Consider the following 24,146-nt stretch of genomic DNA (forward strand, 5'->3'; position numbering starts at 1 on the left):
GAGATACGTTTGAAGTTCTCTAACGCTATAGATACAGCAATAAGGAATAGCGCAGTAGGCAGTACAGTTGAAGAGGAATGGACATCTCTAAAAAGGGCCATCACAGAAGTTGGGAAGGAAAACATAGGTACAAAAAAGGTAGCTGCGAAGAAACCATGGGTAACAGAAGAAATACTTCAGTTGATTGATGAAAGGAGGAAGTACAAACATGTTCCGGGAAAATCAGGAATACAGAAATACAAGTCGCTGCGGAATGAAATAAATAGGAAGTGCAGGAAAGCTAAGACAAAATGGCTGCAGGAAAAATGTGAAGACATCGAAAAAGATATGATTATCGGAAGGACAGACTCAGAATACAGAAAAGTCAAAACAACCTTTGGTGACATTAAAAGCAACGGTGGTAACGTTAAGAGTGCAACGGGAATTCCACTGTTAAATGCAGAGGAGAGAGCAGATAGGTAGAAAGAATTCATTGAAAGCCTCTATGAGGGTGAAGATTTGTCTGGTGTGATAGAAGAAGAAACAGGAGTCGATTTAGAAGAGATAGGGGATCCAGTATTAGAATCGGAATTTAAAAGATATTTGGACGACTTACGGACAAATATAGGAGAAGGGATAGATAACATTCCATCAGAATTTCTAAAATCATTGGGGGAAGTGGCAACAAAACGACTATTCACGTTGGTGTGTAGAATATATGAGTCTGGCGATATACCATCTGACTTTCGGAAAAGCATCATCCACACAATTCCGAAGACGGCAAGAGCTGACAAGTGAGAGAATTATCGCACAATCAGCTTAACAGCTCATGCATCGAAGCTGCTTACAAGAATAATATACAGAAGAATGGAAAAGAAAATTGAGAATGCGCTAGGTGACGATCAGTTTGGCTTTAGGAAAAGTAAAGGGACAAGAGAGGCAATTCTGACGTTACGGCTAATAACGGAAGCAAGGTTAAAGTAAATTCAAGACACGTTCATAGGATTTGTCGACCTGGAAAAAGCGTTGGACAGTATAAAATGGTGCAAGCTGTTCGAGATTCTGAAAAAAGTAGGGGTAAGCTATAGGGAGACACGGGTGATATACAATATGTGCAACAATCAAGAGGGAATAATAAGAGTGGACGATCAAGAACGAAGTGCTCGTGTTGAGAAGGGTGTAAGACAAGGCTGTAGCCTTTCGCCCCTACTCTTCAATCTGTACATCGAGAAAGCAATGATGCAAATAAAACGAAGGTTCAGGAGTGGAATTAGAATACAAGGTGAAAGGATATCAATGACACGATTCGCTGATGACATTGCTATCCTGAGTGAAAGCGAAGAAGAATTAAATGATCTGCTGAACGGAATGAACAGTCTAATGATTACACAGTATGGTTTGAGAGTAAATCGGAGAAAGACGAAGGTAATGAGAAGTAGTAGAAATGAGAACAACGAGAAACTTAACGTCAGAAATGATGGTCACGAAGTCAATGAAGTTAAGGAATTCTGCCACCTAGGCAGTAAAATAACCAATGACGGACGGAGCAAGGAGGACATCAAAAGCAGACTCGCTATGGCAAAAAAGGCATTTCTGGCCAAGAAAAGTCTACTAATATCAAATACTAGCCTTAATTTGAGGAAGAAATTTCTGAGGACGTACGTCTGGAGTTCAGCATTGTATGGTAGTGAAACATGGACTGTGGGAAAACCGGAACAGAAGAGAATCGAAGCATTTGAGATGTGGTGCTATAGACGAATGTTGAAAATTAGGTGGACTGATAAGGTAAGGAATAAGGAGGTTCTACGCAGAATCGGAGTGGAAACGAATATGTGGAAAACACTGATAAGGAGAAGGGACAGGATGATAGGACATCTGCTAAGACATGAGGGAATGACTTCCATGGTACTAGAGGGAGCTGTAGAGGGCAAAAACTGTAGAGGAAGACAGAGATTGGAATACGTCAAGCAAATAATTGAGGACGTAGGTTGTTGCAAGTGCTACTCTGAGATGAAGAGGTTAGCACAGGAAAGGAATTCGTGGTGGGCCGCATCAAACCAGTCAGTAGACTGATGACAAAAAAAAAAGTACAGTGAAGTGACCACAATTTATGATGGTCCCCTGCCCATTACACAAGGATGGACATGCGAAATTAATAGCGTGCGCCGTCACCACCGACGGCAATGCGTGCTCCCGTGCTGGCCACAGGGTTGGTAAGCCGGCCAGAGTGGCCGAGCCGTTCTAGGTGCTTCAGTCTGGAACCGCGCGACCGCGACGGTCGGGGGATCGAATCCTGCCTCGACCATGGATGTGTGTGTGTGTGTGTGTGTGTGTGTGTGTGTGTGTGTGTGTGTGTGTGTGTGTCTAGGTTATCTAGGTTTAAGTAGTTCTAAGTTCTGGGGGACTGAGGACCTCATATGTAAAGTCCCATAGTGCTCAGAGCCGTTTCAACCATTTGATTTGAACAGGGTTGGTAAGGGGTTCTTGCAGTAGGACGTGCCATTCTGCGACCAACGAGTTTGATAACTGCTGGATGGTGTTTGATGCATGAGGACGTGCTCCAATACGTCATCGCTACGCACCCCGCATGTACATGATGGGATTTAAATCTTGGGAACGGCCAGCCACGCCCATTCGCCAAATTCAAGAGCTGCTCCAGTTGTACTATTTGATTCAGTCGCTCAGTGTCGTCCAGTGAAATGAAGTCAGACCCGAATGCACCAATAAAACATTGACTGGTGAGTGTAGCGTTTTCAAAGATTTCTAGAGTACTACTGTTACCCACATTTTGCCTCCAAACACCAGACATCTTGACGTCCGAAACGATTCCTTATTTTATGTTGAAAAAAATATTTATTGTTTTACAGCACTAATGGAAACTCCTGCTGTCTTGTTTTATAGACTCTTAATAATCACAGAATACTCATCGATATTAATTAAATTATTCTTCACGCTTTCCGAATAAATTCTGAAAGTAACGAAAAAATGGAAATTTCAGTCTTAAGTTTGTGAAATGATTTTTCTGCAAGTGAAAACTAAAGTAGCTATAGACAAAATCTGAGCTTTTTCCAATGATGCCAGAAATCGTGTGCAGCAAATGTTATGCAAATTAAGAATTAAGTATTTCAGTTAAAATCTTGCAATATTAAATAGTACTAGAGGATGTTAGCTGTATGTTTTTGAGTACAGGGTGATTCTAGAGCAACTATACATTTTGTACCCAAACAAATTTTATTAACCAATTTATAATGGCACTGCAACTTATTTTACAATAGTACATAATTTCATTGCATTTCAATGTGACCACCTTGCATGGCTCAAATGGCTCTGAGCACTATGGGACTTAACATCTGTGGTCATCAGTCCCCTAGAACTTAGAACTACTTTAACCTAACTAACCTAAGGACATCACACACATCCATGCCCGAGGCAGGATTCGAACCTGCGACCGTAGCAGTCGCGCGGTTCCCGACTGAGCGCCTAGAACCGCGAGACCACCGCGGCCGGCCCACCTTGCATGTCTAGATACACGCCCCCAGCGCTCCACTGTAGACCGAAACTCCTGTCCAAGCATATCTGATGTAATCTTAGCAGCTGCGGCTCGAATCCGTTGTGTTAAGTATTCAGTGTTGTGGATCTTCACCTGGTATACCTTAGACTTGATAAACCCGCATGAAAAATAATTGCCGGCCGAAGTGGCCGTGCGGTTAAAGGCGCTGCAGTCTGGAACCGCAAGACCGCTACGGTCGCAGGTTCGAATCCTGCCTCGGGCATGGATGTGTGTGATGTCCTTAGGTTAGTTAGGTTTAACTAGTTCTAAGTTCTAGGGGACTAATGACCTCAGCAGTTGAGTCCCATAGTGCTCAGAGCCATTTTTTTGAAAAATAATTGTAAGGGTCTCAAGTCAGGAGAGGCACGAACAATCCATCTGCTGGGAAATGCTTGATTCAGATAATCCCGAACAACGAGGGCAAAATGTGGTTGTGCACCATCTTGTTGAAAAACAACAGTATCCATAATCCTATCAGATATCAACTGGGGCTCCAAATTCTGTCCCAACATATCTAGGGATGTGGTTCCATTAACGGTTTGTTCTGCGAAGAAAAAGGGCCTGTACACTGTTGACCTCGTTATCCCTAACCACACATTCACTTTTGCTGTGTCCCGTTGCCACTCCTGCAGCACACTCGGTTGTTCCTCAGCCCAGATCCTGCAGTTGTGTCTGCTCACCTGTCCACAGGTAGGAAATGTAGCTTCGTCACTGAACAAGACATTTTGCATCAAATTATCATTTTCCACAGCTTGTAGCAAGTCATGACACGTAGCTTGTCTGGCTGCGTAGTCCTCCGCCTCAAGCTTATGTACGACCTGGATATGGTACGCACGTTTGTGCAGCTTGTAACGAAGAACTCTCCATACAGTGGAATACCATGCTCCCCAATAAGTCTCCGGGTAGATGCGGAAGGGCTACGTGGTGTGAGCGCAACATGCACACTTTGTACGGTGTCTGACTTCATGGCCGGCTTCCCTGGACGTTCTGTTCTTCATCTGCATCACTACCAGTACACTGGAATTTACTGACTAGAGTCTTGATAGCAAAGCCTTGTGGGGCCTGTTTTCCGGAATCGACTGGCAAAGTCTGTCCGCACCTGTTCATACGTCATTGCACGAAGACGGGCAGAAACAACAGCGATTCGTTCTTATTTGGTTCGCATTCTGTCGTAGTACCTGATAGGAAGAAATATTCCTTTACTATATCTGTGAAATGTACAGTGACTTTCTATATCACTGAAATGTATAGTGACTTTAGAATCACCCTGTATTATTTAGAGCATATGTGGTGTTCGCTAATGCGTATTTTTCTAGATATCGAAGAAATGAAGTATACGACTACCACTTCCACTTATGCTCCAGTAACACAGACGCTATTCATCAAAAGCGCCGTTGGCGTAGCGATGAAGACATCTGCCTGGTAGTCAGAGAAACCTGTGTCCGATCCGCAAATACAACTCGGAGGCTTTTTTTTTTATTGTTTGGATTTTCTTTGTGTAGAAACTGGTGGGAATGGCAGCATTAATAATGTAATCAATAAGAGACACTACCAAGGTAGGAAAATAAATTTCTCTGACGATTTGTATTAATAAAGAAGTAAAATTTTATTTCTGGTTGCCTTACAAGAGCTCCTTCAGTTACTGGATTACCTTTCTTCCTCTTCATTCGAACAATTACACGGATGGTACTTGTCATAGAAACACTTAAAGAAATCGTACCCGCAGTACCAAAAACACAGAATGAATGCAATCCTCGTACAGCAATATCGTTCCTTCCGACGATCTGATGGAAAATAGGCTTTGTTTATTTTAAAAAATATTTCGTATTGGGGATTCAGTTGAATGCAGGCCACGCATCCGAAAATCTCGCCTGAGAAATCTAGGCTGAAAGCTGACCCTGAATTGTCCTATGAATCGTTGTTACGTGCTTGTTCATTTCCCACTATATTTCCAGCAGCACACTGTAATTTTCAAACCTACCAATAAAATTCTGTGTCACGCCTAACTGTAAACGAGCATTGAGTGGTCAGCTGTCTGTAGTTCCTCGTGAGAAATTAGCACGAGTGTCACTCGAAATTGTTTCCATACAACGAGGTTTAAAATTTTAAAAATTTACTGAAATAAGTCCTTTGAGAAGTTTACATTCCTATCTTGTTACTATTCTCTGTTCGTTACATTCTCATTTCTACAGATTTCGATACGAACAAATATAAGTAAAAAAATCGAAGAATTCCCCTGCGAATAGAATACAGGTTTCTACTCCGTTGCGAGGTGTCTTTGTCGCTACGTTAGCTGTGCTTTCGTTGAGTAGCTTTTATCTTGTGGGTATGCAAGCGGCAGAAGCAGTACTTTCATTACTTAATTTTAAGGAAAATATTGGTCATCTAAGATCATATACGATGATGAAAGCTGCTCAGTTTTCTATTATCTCTCGCCCCGTCAATTCTGAGTCGACTGCGGGTGGTTTTACCAAAAACGGGGTGTGTGGGAGGGTTTACGAGAGGGGCAGGGGTGAGGGTGTTGAACCAAAGTACCTTAGAGTCAGGTATGAGTCAAATCGGCGCTTCGTGTCTGAGGTCTTCCCTTTGTCAGTCTGAGCATAAAAGGAAAGCGATAGTCTGCCCGACTAACGAAGAAGCGAAAACAGTGAGAACACGAATTACTATCAAACAAAAACGAATTACTATCAAATGATCCAATGATCAAACAAAAACGTGAATTTAACTTTAGAGCTGAGGTCAGTGAAGCTTTGTTACAGAGGGTCGCAAAACGTCGAGCGTGGTCTGCATCATCATTCTGCACAATACCTGCAAAGCTCTGGAAAAAAAAACCAGGTAAATTAAGTTCCCCGTTTCCGTGTTAATCATGAGTGAGCGGGACGTAATGCACAAGAAAACAAGTACAATCAAATTATTTGTTTACTAAAAGAGTTACCAAAGAAGGCGAATTTAACAAAAAGAGAGTTACGGCAGCCCTACTCTTCACGTATACGAATCTTACGGATTAAGCAGCTATAAACGTGGTTCGATTTGTGAAACTAACTTTTGACTTTCAAGATATAATTAGTGTTCGATTTGATATTCTTGTATCCAGTCTAGAAAATGTTCACCAGTCACTCTCGTTAGATGCACTGACTTAACAGCTCACTTTCGAAAACGTTTGTTCATAGACATAATTTATTATAAACACTGACGCCCTACCAGCGGTCAAGATCTTCAGTTTCGGAAACTCAACGTCAGGAAATAAGCAATGAAATTCAGCAAATTTCCCTGTTGTGTGTTTCTCTTTCAACAAGTCATTACTTGCAAACCAATGAACTCCTTCTGTAGTCCTACTGGCATTTCATCATGGTTTCCATCAAACGGATTCTGGAACACAGGAATGTCACTCTCAGTTCTGTCAAGATCTGAAAATATTTTCAAAAACTGATTCTTCCAGTCACGAATAATTTTTTTCGCTAAATCAGCTTTGACACCTTCGGGGACTGTAGCACAAATCTGAAACAGTGAAAATGAGAAAATCTTTAAGTTACGCTTGAAATATTGACAGCTTTCTCCGAAATCCTGTGATGATTCTCTAGAGATCACAGACAAGGTTATCCTTCCCCTAAAGTCTCAAGTTGAGTTCATCCATGAGGAATGTGCTGTCATCCAAAACTGACTACATTGGCAACCAAGCACGATCAGACAGCTGTGAATCACACCTATCTTTTTCAGAGGCAAAGATATCTATTTCCTTTCGGAGCTTTTAAAAGCGAAACAGGACTTTAACTGGATTGAATCACCTGTCTGCTGTCTGATAAGTCACGTCACTGAGTTAATAACCTATTTCTTCTAGAGAAGCCTGGAACTTAGAGTAACTGAATCAACATTGGTTGGTTGGTTGATCTGGAGAGGGGACAAAATAGCGAGGTCATGGGTTCATCGGATGAGGAAGGAAGTGGGGCGTCCCCTTTCCTGGGAACCGTTCTGGCACGTGCAAGAAGTGATTTAAGGAAATCACGGAAAACCTAAATCAAGACGGCCGGACTACCGTTTGAACGGTCGTCCTCCCGAATGCGAGTCTAATGTGATAACCACTGCGCTACCTCGCTTGGTTGATCGAACCTTCCCCAGTGAATTTCTTAGCTGAAAAGACTAGTTTCAGTACACAATAAATACTTAAGCCTTCCTCACAGAGTTGTTGACTTATGATGCAGTGTATGAACAGACCGGCAGGAATTAGCAAATCTTCCAACTGATTCCTGATTATTGAACATAATAAATTTAAGACATATAAGAGGCATGAAACTTCCTTGTGTTCTAAACATTAAACTTAAATTTGAACTCTGTCAGAAAGTTTCGTGTTCCACAGCTTCTATCAAGAAAATCTCAAATATCGTCGGCGGACCGGCCACGGGCCTAGTTTGGTGACCCCTGATCTAGACGAGGAGCATAATAATGATACTATGGATTCTCCTTTTCCTGCTGGCCTGTTACTTACACAAATGTGCAAATGTGAAGCACTCGTAGCAGGAATATACCCGGAGCTAAAGAAGTGCTAGAAAATCTAGTTTAATGCCTCGCTTCGTTCATAATCCAAAATTTAACTACTTTGTGCGAAGAATGTTTACAACAAGGAGTATTTCCTGGTATTTGCAAACAGTAACATCTCGCTTTACGTAAAGTAAGATAGAATGAACAACCTATGTTTCCACATCATACAGACCGATATGCAGGTTAGACGTTACAAGAAAGATGACAGAAATCGATGAGTAACAGCGACTAGTGTGTAAGGATTTCCGCCAAGCCTAACAGGCAAAAGATGAAATTACCTGAGAATTATCACTAACGCCTTGTACGTAACTAGGTAATAACAGAAAATAACGAAAAATCAACGGATCAAAATTGCGGCAGAGAGTGTGTTGTTCAGGTGTACGTTTCAGATTCAAGTATTTTTGTGGTTTTATTAAGTATTCTTGCCATGGAAAGACACATTCGAGCTATTTTCACTTCTCACGTCTTACAAGACGACCATAAGTGCAAAGCTCCACCGAGTCAATTTACCATTCACGCTATTACGCCGCTAACTGGTGTACTTAGTGCGGCTGGGAAATATTATGATACCTCCCTTGGCTATCCCTAGGGTCTGCATAAGTGGATCAGACCAAAGTTGACCGAACGTACTGCATCGTCAGCTACATACTGGTACGAGAGGAATGGGGCTACAACACCAGGCGGTTACTACAACACACGTCGCAGTCGGAGTGGAAATATAAACCACGCAGCAGGAAGGCGGAGCCATAGCAGTTTTGATGGCCCAGTCACTTCACACCAAACTACAGACTTCGGTGGCAACTAGAACCGATGCAGTAGCAAAACAATTACGCACAAAACCCGTATAAACGACTCGCGTTGAGTCAAAGGTTTGCTAGCCACTAATCTTAAGGAGGGGCCTATACAAGTCCATGAGTCTACGAATCTACCAATCTAGCATGACTCAACCAATTCCTATTTCGACGCCGTTGCTGGCTGCTAGACGTGGCACTGCTGCTGGTGCCAAGTCCGATTCAGTTGACGTTCACAAGATTGATGACTGAACATACAAACAGAAGGTAACAATAAGGAAAAAAAGTCTTCTAATTGAGGCAAACAAAAGTTCACTTCTTATTTTCCACAAAGGTTCGTGGTAACACACTCACACACTAGTACCAGTCCAATTCCGAGACGAAGACGTAATCTTCGACGTTTGCAGTACACGAGGTCGGCATCCGGCGTGAACTGAACTTGGGGCCTGGTTCCAGCCCCTAAATAGCTGTCTCCAGCCAGTGAAATTTCGATGTAGTGATACTTCCTGCAGGCCCTGACTGGAGCTCCCCCTGCAGGAAGTAGTGCTCGGAATGCCTGTTTCCGTTATGTTGTGTGTAAATAGCCGGTGTTCACCATGGTGCTTTTGGGTGCGCCTTTGTTCATAAACCATCTCGTCCTCTGTGGTGTTATATGGGTTGCCGGCCCTCAGGGGCTACTTTGGCTCCGGTGTAACACTTATCACTAAAACGAATCAAATTTCGACAAAATACACGAGGCTTTCAATAAGTAATGCAGTTTCTTCTGAAAGCAGTCTGGTTTTACTCAGGATTCCAATTCACGCTATTATTTCCCAACGTTTTGGTAACAAAAACTTATTTATTTAACATAATCTCCGTTCACTGAGACAACCTTATGTCACCTTACTGAGAAGGTCTGTATGCCCACGTGGTACTAGTCTACTGGTCGTTGTCGGCGCAAAGATCTTCCAGCGTCAGTCACAATCAGTCTTGTAACGGGCAGCAATTTCGCACACGTGGTCCTTCGTTGTTGTTTATAGTCTTCTGTTCAGCTGCGATGAACCCGGCTGACACACCCCTTTCAGTACGCAAACTAATGGATGAGTGGTCACCACTACTAACAGAGACTTCCAGCTGTGCACAAAGTGTATGATTGTGATTCACTGATGACATCAAATGAGGGTGTCCACACGGCTGGCCGGACACAGGAGATCGGGCAGGTATGCGCGACGTTGTTAGGATGATGACAGACCCCTTGTCCAATGACTCACCGTGCTTTCGTTCACTCCCAAGTCTGCGTAGATGTTTCGCAAGAGCCTATAAATATCTCCGATATAGCGCCGATATCTATGAGAACTTCATGAATGTATGAGAGCAGAAACGGCAATATTCCACCATATCTCACAACTTAAGCTTTTTTCCCACCGAAAATGGCCGATAAAAATTGTGTTACATCGTAACACTCATAGACGTGCATGTCAGGTGGAGTATGATCGAGTATACTGAAGATACACTATGTGATCATAAGTACCCGGACAACCCTAAAAACATACGTGTTTCATATTAGGTGCATTGTGCTGCCATATCAGCGACCTCGGTAGACATTATACATCGTGAGAGAGGAGAATGGGGCGCTCTGCAGAACTTACGTATTTCGAACGTGGTCAAGTGATTGGGTTTCACTTGTGTCATATGTCTGTACGCAAGATTTCCACACTCCTAAACATGCCAAGCTACACTGTTTACGATAGTGAAGCAGAATCGTGAGGGGACACGTACAGCACTAAAGCGTACCGGCTGACCTCGTCTGTTGACTGACAGAGACGGCCGACAGTTGAAGAGCGTCTTAATGTGTAATAGCCAGACATCTATCCAGACCATCACACAGGAATTCCAAACTGCATCAGGATCCACTGCAAGTACTATGACAGTTAGGCGGGAGGAGATAAAACTTGGGTTTCATGTTCAAGTGGCTATTCATAAGCCACACATCACGCTGGTGAATGCCACACGACGCCTCTCTTGGTGTAACGAGCGTAAACATTGGACGATTGAACAGTGGAGTGACGAATCACGGTACACGGTGAGGAGATCTGATGGTAAACTGTATGGCGAATGCGCGGTGAACGTCATCTGACAGCGTGTGTAGTGTCAGCAGTAAAATTCGGAGGCGGTGGTGTGGCCGTATTTATCACGGAGGGGTCTTGTTGTTTCGCGTGGTACTATCACAGCACACGCCTACATTCATGTTTCAATCACGTTCTTGCTTTCCACTGTTGAAGAGCAATTCGGGATCGCGATTGCATCATTCAACACGATCCAGCACCTGTTCATAGTGCACGGCCTATGGCGGAGTGGTTACACGACAATAACATCCCTGTAATAGACTGGCCTGCACAGAGTCCTGAGCTGAAACATATAGAACAGCTTTGGGATATTATGGTACGTCGACTTCGTGCCAGGTCTCACTGACCGACATCGATACATCTCGTCAGTGCAGCCCTCCGTGAAGGATTGGCTATCATTCCCCAAGAAACCTTCCATCACCTGACAAAAGTGTGCCTGCGAGAGCAGAAGCTGTCCTCAAGGCTAACGGTGGGCCAAGACCATACTGAATTCCAGCATTACCGATGTAGAGTGCCACGAACTTGTAACTCATTTTCAGCCGGGTGTCCGGATACTTTTGATGACATAATGTATCAAGTTGATAGTGTGTTGCGCATGGTAGACAATGCTAGTAGTATAATTCAATTTTGAATTCTGTTATCATGTAGAATTTCTCTCGATAATGGTCGCCTGTAGAAGAATTTTGTAATTTTTTAGAATAAAGAGTACAATTAAGCGTAATAGAAACGAGTGATTGATATTGAAAATTAACTCTCCCCGTTCATCATAAAACTGAGCTTTACTCTCATAATTACCAATATCCTTTGATGTACAATCCCTAGTTTTAAATTACCCTTGAATATAATGGATGTCCTGATTGAAACATTCTCCAGATTAAGCTTATCGAGGCTCTCGTAATACTTCATTCGAATAGGCATTTGTATAGATTCCCAGTGTTAGATGGCTGAGTGGAACAGCTTTCAAAGCCCCGAAATATTCAGTTACAGATGATGGTATTCTATGCAGTGACACACGTTTTTAGTCACGCAAAAGCAGTGCTGTGTTATTGTAGAACAATAGACGTACATGAATCATCAGTATTCATCGAAGACGGTAAGCGCAGTGCCTTATCTCTCTCACTAATATGGTAACTGATGTATGATCTTGTAATAGACTAACGGAGAGTGCAAAGATTCTTCGGTTAAATATTTTCGTCAAATGCCTCAATAAATACGTTCCCAGCTCAGTAACCATAACACTCACTACAACCAATTCATAATAAGGCATCTTCCTTTCACCACATCGAGTAGAACATTATTCATGACTCGCAGTGAGCCGTAATCTCTCTCTTCCTCTAACGGGGAAGATTTTGATTTGGCTATTAGCGGTACCGCAAGTGCAATGGACATAACGGACCTGCCTAAACCAACTTTACGCTAAAATGAAAAGACGTAAAATCCGCTCGAGCTTACGGACATCGCTTATGTAGTGCATTTATAGATTCATTGCCTTACTAATCAGAATAATTTTATTGGTGATTTGCTAACTATTCTCATGTGAGTGCGGGGGGCGCGGGAATGGGATCTCTGGCGAATGATAAAACTGGTAAATTGACATTAACACTGCGCCCTTATTAACAAAAGATGACAAGCTGAACCTCTTACCAGTACAAGAAGTGAACCTCGTTGTTCCTACCTGCTCTGATAGCGTTAAAGATGACCTTCCAGGGAATGACGAGGAAAAAAAAAACGATCGTGGGCAAGGAAACAAGGAACCTGATCGTCGTGACTATGAGTTATGGTACTTCCTAATAAGAGAATGAAAGTATTAGGATGCGAGTACCGCTACTGTAAACTAAACAGAAAAAGTGCTGAGTACTAGGATAACAAGACGCCGAAGTGACTTCTCACCCGGGAATCGAGTAACACTCATCTATGTCCATGACAATAACTGTCGGCTGAGCAAATAAGATCAAATTTCCACGGATATGAATTCTTGCTCTGCAATCATCGTGATGCATGGCCAGCCGCTCGCCACGTGGTCACATGGTCTAGCACAAAGGACCAAGCCCATTTCACATCAATTGCAATTTAAAGAATCTTAGTATCACGAAAAAAGCGGAGAAAGAAAGCACGTGGCGCAACTATAACCTAGAGAGTGAGAATCTTTACGCTAATATGAACTAGAACCACAACAGACTTCCCTCATCTAACGGACAGAGGTCGGATACGAAATCCAGCATGGTAGAGAAGTTCTTAGATTTATCGGATAAACGAAACCTACGAACGCGCTCTAAATGAAGAATTTCCTCTCACTTAGAGACAACTCTCATGCTTAGCGCTACGAGACCTGGACATCGAGCCTCCGGCCACGAGCAGGAACAGACTAGTACTAGTTGAAGATTCCTTATACCCAGAAGCGATCTGGGGGCGTTAGGTAGCGTACATTGGCGCGCTCCTTCATCAGTCAATCACCGGGCACAGAGTTCCCTGCGAGGCTATTTTGCGGCATTAAAAGAGAGCGAGAAGTGAAATTTCAAAGTGGGTATGACAGCTTGAAAGATCTAAAAGAGGAACAACGTTGGCCACCACCTAGCACTGACGCTGGTCCCACGTACTCTTCCTAGAGGTCTAGAACAACGATCAAGGCGGGAAGCTGGAGCCGCCATTGCTACAGTTAAGCTGTTGAACTGACTGCACAAATAAAGAAAAATATCCTGCACCAATCCCCTCTCACTAATCAGCGTGGTATTGACATAAAAACTTATCTAACGACACAGACATTTAACTGCAATTGGTAGAGACTGAAGGAAACTACTTTAGTTGCAATACGAATAAAATATGAAAGGCGTGCATAGTGAAAGAGAATGAAGTGCACGTCGTTCAAAGAGTTCCTGGCATTAATCTATGAGAAGGAACTAAAATAGCTTGCATAATATTGAGCACTAACTGGTATTATTTTATGTTGAAATAATGGTATTCTATGAAAGAGTAATTCATTTCATAATCCAACAGAAAGTTGTTGGAGAAAGAATGTGTCGGAAGGTAGAAATTTATCAATTTATTGAAAATTTACTACTTTCTTTGGCCGAACCACAGAAAATGCATCATCGGCAGTTTTAGGAGGCTCTAACCTGTGGTAAGTGGTCATATTAGGCAGTGGATATACGTAGTAGATGAATAAGAAAACACGGTAGTACTTCTGCGTGTTGTTGTGTTTCCCGTCATGGAGCAGTAGGAAGCACTGAGAAACTCCTTATATGACATAGGTTAAAGCTTGTTAGTTACGAGAACATGGAGGGGAGTTGAATTTAAAAAAACTGTGCAAGCATTGAGTCGTGCTGTGCAGCGTATGAGGGAAGAGAGAAACAGACGGAGAGAGAGACAGAGAGAGAGAGAGAGAGAGAGAGAGAGAGAGAGAGAGAGAGAGAGAGAGTCGAAGTAGCTTCGCTAATGGAAGAAATATGGAGGAGAAAAACATGGGATGAGTTTCACGTACGATAAAACAAGAAACTAGTTTCAGAGGTCACAAAGATGAGATAAGTTAGAATTTATGCGCTATCGAAAGTGCGCCATCAAAATATTATCCACGCCGAAGCAACGGTAACGTTTCCAGAAGACGGAGAGAGCTGTAGTTACGGAAAAGTCAGTAAGTTGTAAGATACCTCGCGAGTGATTTTTTTTTATTACATGCTGATAAGTGGCGTACTTGTGCTGTACAACTGCCGTAATCTCTAGCGTGATGTAATTTTATCTCCGTTTCGAAGACTATGTTCAGAGAATGTTTTCACAGTAAGTGGTCAGATCCCGACTGACAGTAGACGAGCATTGCATGAGTATCAAATGAGACAATACCTCTGGTGATACACATGTGTTTTCAGGCCACGTTTTCTTTTGACAGTAAGCGTTTTCGGCTGTGTTGTTAAACTTATTCACGTGTGTGGAATAGGATAATGAACTAACCTTAAGAATCACCGACACGTGTCATTACTCACACTGTCTGGTCAAAAGTATCCAGATACTGCCATTCAGTGCGTAGTTGACCGCTAGGTATCACAAGAAGCTGACCCACCAGTGTAAAAGAAGACGGAGAGTATCGTGTAGTTAGGAGAGGGGCTATAACAGCAGAACTGATTCGTCAGGAGAGCCCATTGACTTCTAAGGTGGAGTAGTTAATGGATTTCAGCTGAGTTCCAGATCCCTCAGGAATATTTCATCCATTATAATGCTATGCAAGTCAACTGTTGATGATATGACTCTGAATTGGAAACGCGAAAGAACAACCATGGTGTATGCACGGGCAGGCTGGTCTTCCTGTACTGTCTAACAAGGACAGTCGTGTTTTGCGGAGGATGATGGTAAAAAATCGTCTAAAAGCATTTTCTTAGTGCTAAGCGACGCTTGAGGTAGTGTAAAGAGAAACGCCACTGGACGGTGGATGACAGGAAACGAGTCATTAGGAGTGATGATTCACACTACGCCCTGTGGCAGTTCAGTGCGAGGGTTTGGGTTTAATGAAGGCATGGAGGGAACGTTTCTTACCTTCATGTGTGGCGCTAACATTGAAGCGGAGAGGAGACGCTTTTTCTGTATCGGGCTGGCATTCGTGGTTAGAATGTGGTCGCCCTATCGCTCAAAATGCAGTACGATATGAAAACGTCTGAGAGTCATGCGTACTATCTACAGTAAAGGAATATTTAGGGGATGAAGATCGTTTGTACTACAATGACAGTGCATCCTGTCATAAAGCAGCATGTATGGACAACAATATTCCTGAAATGCTGTAGCTTGCCCAGATTCGTGGCATCCTGTGGAACACCTCTGGGATGAGACAGAACGTCGACTTAGCTCCAGACCCCAGCATCTGACATCACAACCTTCTTTAACTTCGGCTCTTGAGGGAAAATGAGGTGCCATTTCTTCACACACATGCAGACACCTTACTGAAAGGACCGCAAGCCAAATTCAAGCCTAAATAAAAGAGAAGATGACACAGAACCCACAGTAACTTTTCCTAACAAGTGTCTGGGTATCTCTGATCAGATACTGTATAAGCGTTATCCTAAATAGCAGCGAAAATATCCATGGGTGAAAAGTACGCTAATAATAATTTTTGAGCATGTAGTGAAGACATCAGCAGTCTTGTATCGTAATGTAACAGAAAACCGCTATGTCAGATCGTAGCTTTTGGTTATTTTTATGCCATGGTTACCAGTCTTAGTCGCTCATAGACCAGCTTCAGACAGGTAACGCCTCCATTGGGGAGGTATGGAGTCAATGTGCGGAGCGATTCTAGGTGCAAGAGGCATCTGTTGTCAACCACAAGTTACAATCAAAATATATTCCATCAACACCGATCTAAATCATTATATTACTGTACTTGATTCGAGGTTGTTAACTCGGCACGAGCAAAAACGTAAGTTTATTATGCCTCAGAGGTGGAGTTGCCATTCCACACAAGTCCGACCACTTCTAACATCCAGCACGTTCTCTCGGCACAGCAGCTCGTCATCCACACTGCTCAATTTTCTGGTCTACAGTGACATCAGGCGTCCATTTTGGAAATGTTAATACTTCTCATACTATAATGGCCTAACTCAATTACTCCGGCGGAGGCGAATGCTGCCGGCCGGTGTGGCCGTGCGGTTAAAGGCGCTTCAGTCTGGAACCGCGTGACCGCTACGGTCGCAGGTTCGAATCCTGCCTCGGGCATGGATGTGTGTGATGTCCTTAGGTTAGTTAGGTTTAAGTAGTTCTAAGTTCTAGGGGACTGATGACCACAGCAGTTAAGTCCCATAGTGCTCAGAGCCATTTGAACCATCTGAGGCGAATGCTACGTGAAGTAAACTTCATTACTTTCTAACTCCTAAAATACGTAATTTCATTTTGCGACTATTTCTGCTTTTTGTGTTCCTTACCTTGGAGTGTCCACTCAGTTGCAGCTGAGTGGGTGTCAGCTCCTGAAAACTACGTCGTATTATTATTCTTTGCACTGCTGGTGTTCTTTTACACCAGCCGTACAAATTTCTCGACACTCCACCGCCAACTCCCACCATTTTTACTCGCGTTTTTTATGCTTGCCTTCTGTCTATTGTGTGTCAGTTGCTTTTATGGTCCTGTCAGCTTCAGCTACTTTGGTTATTACACCCACCCAAAATTCGAATACCTCATAGTTCCAAGCTCGGCTTACGTTGCGATTTTCACAAATGTCACCATTATAAAACTTCACAAGCATCTACATCAATGTACACCAGTTTCCCTATCTTTAACGGTATTGTATTCCACAAAACTTTTTTTTTTTTTTTGGTCATCAGTCTACTAACTGGTTTGATGCGGCCCGCCACGAATTCCTTTCCTGTGCTAACCTCTTCATCTCAGAGTAGCACTTGCAACCTACGTCCTCAATTATTTGCTTGACGTATTCCAATCTCTGTCTTCCTCTACAGTTTTTGCCCTCTACAGCTCCCTCTAGTACCATGGAAGTTATTCCCTCATGTCTTAGCAGATGTCCTATCATCCTGTCCCTTCTCCTTATCATTGTTTTCCACATATTCCTTTCCTCTAGGATTCTGTATAGAACCTCCTCATTCCTTACCTTATCAGTCCACCTAATTTTCAACATTCGTCTATAGCACCACATCTCAAACGCTTCGATTGTCTTCTGTTCCGGTTTTCCCACAATCCATGTTTCACTACCATACAATGCTGTACTCCAGACGTACATCCTCCGAAATTTCTTCCTCAAATTAAAGCGAGTATTTGATATTAGTAGACTTCTCTGGGCCAGAAATGCCTTTTTTGTCATAGCAAGTCTGCTTTTGATGTTGTTGTGGCGTAACAAGACAGCTACGCCACACTGAGGTAGCCGAAAGGCACGCGTTAATCTAGAGAGGTCTGAAACAGGATACGTAATGAATGGTAGCAAGAAAAGTACGTAGCTGATATAATACTTAACTTTTAATCTATCCTTGTTGTATACATCGTTCTTCTTGTTGAGACATGCTTTAGACGATAACTATCAAACTATGTAAGGCTAATGGCGCCTTGCTAGGTCGTAGCCATTGACTTAGCTGAAGGCTATTCTAACTGTCTCTCGGCAAATGAGAGAAAGGCTTCGTCCGTGTAGTCGCTAGCAAAGTCGTCGTACAACTGGGGTCGAGTGCTACCCCGTATCTCGAGACCTGCCTTGTGGTGGCGCTCGGTCTGCGATCACACAGTGGCGACACGTGGGTCCGACATGTACTAAATGGACCGCGGCCGATTTAAGCTACAACCTAGCAAGTGTGGTGTCTGGCGGTGACACCACAGATGTCCTACTTGCTCCGTCCGTTATTGGTTATTTTACTGCCTAGGTAGCAGAATTCCTTAACTTCATTGGCTTCGTGACCGTCAATCCTGATGTTAAGTTTCTCGCTGTTCTCATTTCTACTACTTCTCATTACCTTCGTCTTTCTCCGATTTACTCTCAAACCATACTGGGTACTCATTAGACTGTTCATTCCGTTCAGCAGATCATTTCATTCTTCTTCACTTTCACTCAGGATAGCAATGTCATCAGCGAATCGTATCATTGATATCCTTTCACCTTGTATTTTAAATCCACTCCTGAAACTTTCTTTTATTTGCATCATTGCTTTCTCGATGTACAGATTGAAGAGTAGGGGCGAAAGGCTACAGCCTTGTCTTACACCCTTCTTAATACGACCACTTCATTCTTGATCGTCCACTCTTATTATTCCCTCTTGGTTGTTGTACATGTTGTATATGATCCGTCTCCCCCTATAGCTTACCCCTACTTTTCTCAGAATCTCGAACAGCTTGCACCATTTTATTCTGTCCAACGCTTTTTCCAGGTCGACAAATCCTATGAAAGTGTCTTGATTTTTCTTTACCCTTGCTTCCATTATTAGCCGTAACGTCAGAATTGCCTCTCTCGTCCCTTTACTTTTCCTAAAGCCAAACTGATCGTCACCTAGCGCATTCTCAATTTTCTTTTCCATTCTTTTGTATATTATTCTTGTAAGCAGCTTCGATGCATGAGCTGTTAAGCTGATTGTGCGATAATTCTCTCACTTGCCAGCTCTTGCCGTCTTCGGAATTGTGTGGATGATGCTTTTCCGAAAGTCAGATGGTATATCGCCAGACTCATATATTCTACACACTAACGTGAATAGTCGTTTTGTTGCCACTTCCCCCAATTTTAGAAATTCTGATGGAATGTTATCTATCCCTTCTCCCTTATTTGACCGTAAGTCGTCCAAAGATCTTTTAAATTCCGATTCTAATACTGGATCCCCTATCTCTTCTAAATCGACTCCTGTTTCTTCTTCTATCACAACAGACAAATCTTCACCCTCATAGAGGATTTCAATGAATTCTTTCTACCTATCTGCTCTCTCCTCTGCATTTAACAGTGGTATTCCCGTTGCACTCTTAACGTTACCATCGTTGCTTTTAATGTCACCAAAGGTTGTTTTGACTTTTCTGTATTCTGAGTCTGTCCTTCCGACAGTCATATCTTTTTCGATGTCTTCACATTTTTCCTGCAGCCATTTCGTCTTAGCTTTCCTGCACTTCCTATTTATTTCATTCCTCAGCGACTTGTATTTCTGTATTCCTGATTTTCCCGGAACATGTTTGTACTTACTCCTTTCATCAATCAACTGAAGTATTTCTTCTGTTACCCATGGTTTCTTCGCAGCTACCTTCTTTGTACCTATGTTTTCCTTCCCAACTTCTGTGATGGCCCTATTTAGAGATGTCCATTCCTCTTCAACTGTACTGCCTACAGCGCTATTCCTTATTGCTGTATCTATAGCGTTAGAGAACTTCAAACGTATCTCGTCATTCCTTAGTACTTCCGTATCCCACTTCTTTGCGTATTGATTCTTCCTGACTAATGTCTTGAACTTCAGCCTACTCCTCATCACTTCTATATTGTGATCTGAATCTATATCTGCTCATGGGTACGCCTTACAATCCAGTATCTGATTTCGGAATCTCTGTCTGACCATGATGTAATCTAACTGAAATCTTCCCGTATCTTCCGGCCTTTTGCAAGTATACCTCCTCCCCTTGTGATTCTTGAACAGGGTATTCGCTATTACTAGCTGAAACTTGTTACAGAACTAAATTAGTCTTTCTCCTCTTTCATTCCTTGTCCCAAGCCCATATTCTCCTGTAGCCTTTTCTTCTACTCCTTCCCCTACAACAGCATTCAAGTTGCCCATGACTAATAGATTTTCGTCCCCTTTTACATACTGCATTACCCTTTCAATATCCTCATACACTTTCTCTATCTGTTCATCTTCAGCTTGCGACGTCGGCATGTATACCTGAACTATCGTTGTCGGTCTTAGTCTGCTGTCGATTCTGATTAGAACAACCCGGTCACTGAACTGTTCACAGTAACACACTCTCTGCCCTACCTTCCTATTCATAACGAATCCTACACCTGTTATACCATTTTCTGCTGCTGTTGGTATTACCCGATACTCATCTGACCAGAAATTCTTGTCTTCCTTCCACTTCACTTCACTGACCCCTACTATATCTAGATTGAGCTTTGCATTTCCCTTTTCAGATTTTCTAGTTTCCCTTCCACGTTCAAGCTTCTGAAATTCCACGCCCGGACTCGTAGAACGTTATCCTTTCGTTGATTATTCAATCTTTTTCTCATGGTAACCTCCCCCTTGGCAGTCTCCTCCCGGAGATCCGAATGGGGGACTATTCCGGAATCTTTTGCCAATGGAGAGATCATCATAATACTTCTTCAATTACAGGCCACATGTCCTGTGGATACACGTTACGTGTCTTTAATGCAGTGGTTTCCATTGCCTTCTGCATCCTCATGTCGTTGATCATTGCCGATTCTTCCGCCTTTAGGGGCAATTTTCCACCCCTAGTACAAGAGAGTGCCCTGAACCTTCATCCGCCCCTCCGCCCTCTTTGACACGGCCGTTGGCAAAATGAGGCTGACTTCTTATGCCGGAAGTCTTCGGCCGCCAATGCTGATTATTTATCAAAATTTAGGCAGTGGTGGGGATCGAACCCGGGACCGAAGACGTTTTGATTATGCATCAAAGACGCTACCCCCTTTTTTTTTTAAATCTCATTTTGTTCGTTTTTGTTCGTTGCATCTGCTCGGGGCGGACGTCGTAAGACATCCGTTTAAGTTCGTTGTTGATCGATTAGCTCAGTTTTTTTTTATTTCAGAGGGCTGCTAACCCTCTGACCGAACACGCTGAGCTACCGTGCCGGCTTTTCCCTAGACCACGGTGTAAAACTCAGTAAATCTGAAATGACTGTGCACAGTGAGATGAAATGCCAGTGCCACCTCTCAGTGTCCTCTCAATACTCTAGATTTTTCTGTCTCGAGCCATCTCAGAAGTTAATCGAACAGCACTCCTTCATTAAAATTAAAACTTGTAAATAATTTAGGTTATTTGTCATTTTCTGCATTCAGTAATAATATCAATGTTATATTTTGGGATGTATGTAGCGATCTCCGGAATAGACATACCAACAAACTCAGGAAGTTATGTACAAGAACGGAACCTGGTTCCTCTACAGCTAAGGTTCACGTCTTTGCAGACAGAGCGGCTAACGTGCCTGATGCCTCGTCCACGGATGTTGAAACGACAGAACTCGAAAACGGCCCTCAGTTCACGTCATATTTGTCTTCTTCTGATGCCGATATCGCTCATATTATTGCGGACGTTAGGTCCGTATGTAGGTATTGCAAACATAATTTAGCTACAGATAAGAGTTAAGACGCATTAAGTGTTAGCTAATAAAATAACGCATTCCGGAAATCGGTGGTGTAAATAAAATTTGTAGGGTCTTATAAATGGAATTAATAATAAATTACGGAGAGCGAAGACTTTGACTATAAAACGTGATAAAGGGAACACGTTTGCTGTAATCAATGAGGCAGACTATGGAAGAGAAGTCTACAATTCCTGACTGAAAGTAATATAATGAGTGTAGTCAAAGGTCCCACAAAATTTTACAAAGCGACATTAAAATAGAAAATAGACAATCTGCTATTCTTGTTGGAACCTCACGAAGAGCGGAGACTAGTGAGCATGAACTCAAAGTTACTTATTTTGAGTGCTCCAATAAAGAGAGTTGAGGCACGTGGGTGCTTATTAACGGGAGGCATATGCCGTCAGCTAATCTAAATGGATGGCTGCTTAATAAACATAAAGGAGCTTATAGATCTGCAAAAAACTTTAGTGTGACGAATAGTCCAGTGTTTCCTACTGAATGTAGGGGAATTTTTTTAACAGGTGCGATGGGGATGGCTTCCTTTAACATATTAATTTATGTGCGAGTATCACAGTCGAAGAGATATTGCAGAGCATAGAAAAAAACTTGATACGTAACATGACTATGAATAAAAAGGAGCTGAATGAATTTCTTGATTTGCTTAGATTCAGTCTTCGTTGTAATTACTTGGGATTTAATTGTGAATTTTATCAGCAATTTAATGGCTTCTCGTTGGGGAACTGTCTCTCTGGCTTGCTAACCGACATTTACATAAATAACTTAGAAAATGTAGTATTCGCTGGTGATCCAGAAAAAGTGGATGAACGTAAATATTTTCAATAGGCAGCAAATTAACAGTAAATAAATTCTTCAAACAGGAAATGATAAAAAGTTATGCTACCTTGATGTGCTCATAATGATGTGTGATGATTGTTTTAGTTTACCTGTTTGTCTAACCATCCAGCTGAACTTAAAGCTGCATTTTTCCCGTTCAGTGGTTAGATGGTTTATGAGGTTGCCTCTTACTAACGATGATGTTGATAAAGTTATAGGGATACTGTAACAAACAGCTGTTGCAAATGTGTGCAAACCTTCGCTTGTCACTCGGATGTAGAATATCAAATTTAGACGTGGTCAGACATCAAAACTGATCCGATATACTAAACAGTGTTTAATGAGTGTCGACGTCTTATTTTGTCTACATTGACTTCTTCTGTGCAAGAAACATACATGGTGCTACACAGGTTTGAAAATACGTTTACTGGACCAAGGGATGGTAAATACAATTCTTTCGGACTGTGTACATTTAAATATGGCTCATGTCATGCTTTTTGTGTGGGCCACAAGAGGGGAAAGTTCCTTAATTGTTTCAAAGAGCACGCAACCCTTGGGAATAAAACGGCCTTCGTGTAACATTTGAGGAATGCTGGTCATGTGGTAGGGGATATTAAGGAGTCAATGGAGATTGTACACCACATATGAAAAGGATTGCTACTTGAAGTATTGGAACAATGTGTCGTAAAAACTAAAAAGGCCTGATAAAATATTAAAAGAGCGGGTAGAACTTCGATTTGATAGCTTTTTCTGTTGTTTAGAGATGCGTGAGATGGATGTGTTTGCACTTAAAAATCTCTCTGATTAGGGGATGTTGCTTATTGGCTGTTTAAATGAATATAGTTACATTTGTTGCTTTCTGTGCTTCTTTGCACGAAGGTGTTGGTTACTATGCCTATCTGCATAAGTATCAATACTTTCTTATCTTTGGCTTTAAATTGGGGTCCTTGCTTCTACACCAGATCTATACCCAGTCTTATTTCCCCTCACCGTTCTTTCCTTGGCCTTCCACTCCCCCTCCTCTTCTTTAGAGATGAGTTAATGATTCCAGTTACTGTGAAATTTTGCACAGGCTGGGCTCATGCTGCATTTTATCCGATTAAATGAATATAATTGTCTGTGCTGTACTCTGCGCTTCTGTGAGTCAGAAGCTTCTTTCGCTTATTCACTTATTCATCAGTACATTCATAATATCGGCTTTGAATTCGGGCCTCCTGCCCCACCCCCCTATCTTTCTTCCCCTACCTCTTTCTGTCACTCCCCTTCCTTACTCTCCCCCCTCCCACCTTCCAGTACATTCCATTATCTCGTATATTATGACAATTCAGATTTTTGTTACACTTTCTAGTGATAATCTCAGTGGGTTCCTTAATATGATACGGATTTGTTCTCGTGGTCCAGTAATTGGTTGGTTGTCTTTAAATTACCTGCCTATTATTGGGTTTGACACAGGAGGAAATTACCCGCTTTCTGTGAAACCAGGTAAATAAATGTGAGAGTCGTGTATTTTTGATTCATGGTCGATATCATATAGAATTTTGGATTCACAACATTTGACATACAGAGTTTTTATATCCAAACTGCATTTTTTCGACACTATTT

General features: G+C 42.3%; 1 protein-coding gene across 1 annotated transcript in view; it reads left to right on the plus strand.

Annotated features, from left to right (window-relative positions):
* Positions 1 to 24,146, plus strand: part of LOC126419600 (tachykinin-like peptides receptor 99D) — a 263,652-nt gene that overhangs the window by 75,886 nt on the left and 163,620 nt on the right. The window lies entirely within an intron of this gene.

Source organism: Schistocerca serialis, chromosome 9 (genome assembly GCF_023864345.2).
Source record: "Schistocerca serialis cubense isolate TAMUIC-IGC-003099 chromosome 9, iqSchSeri2.2, whole genome shotgun sequence".
Lineage (NCBI taxonomy): Eukaryota > Metazoa > Arthropoda > Insecta > Orthoptera > Acrididae > Schistocerca > Schistocerca serialis.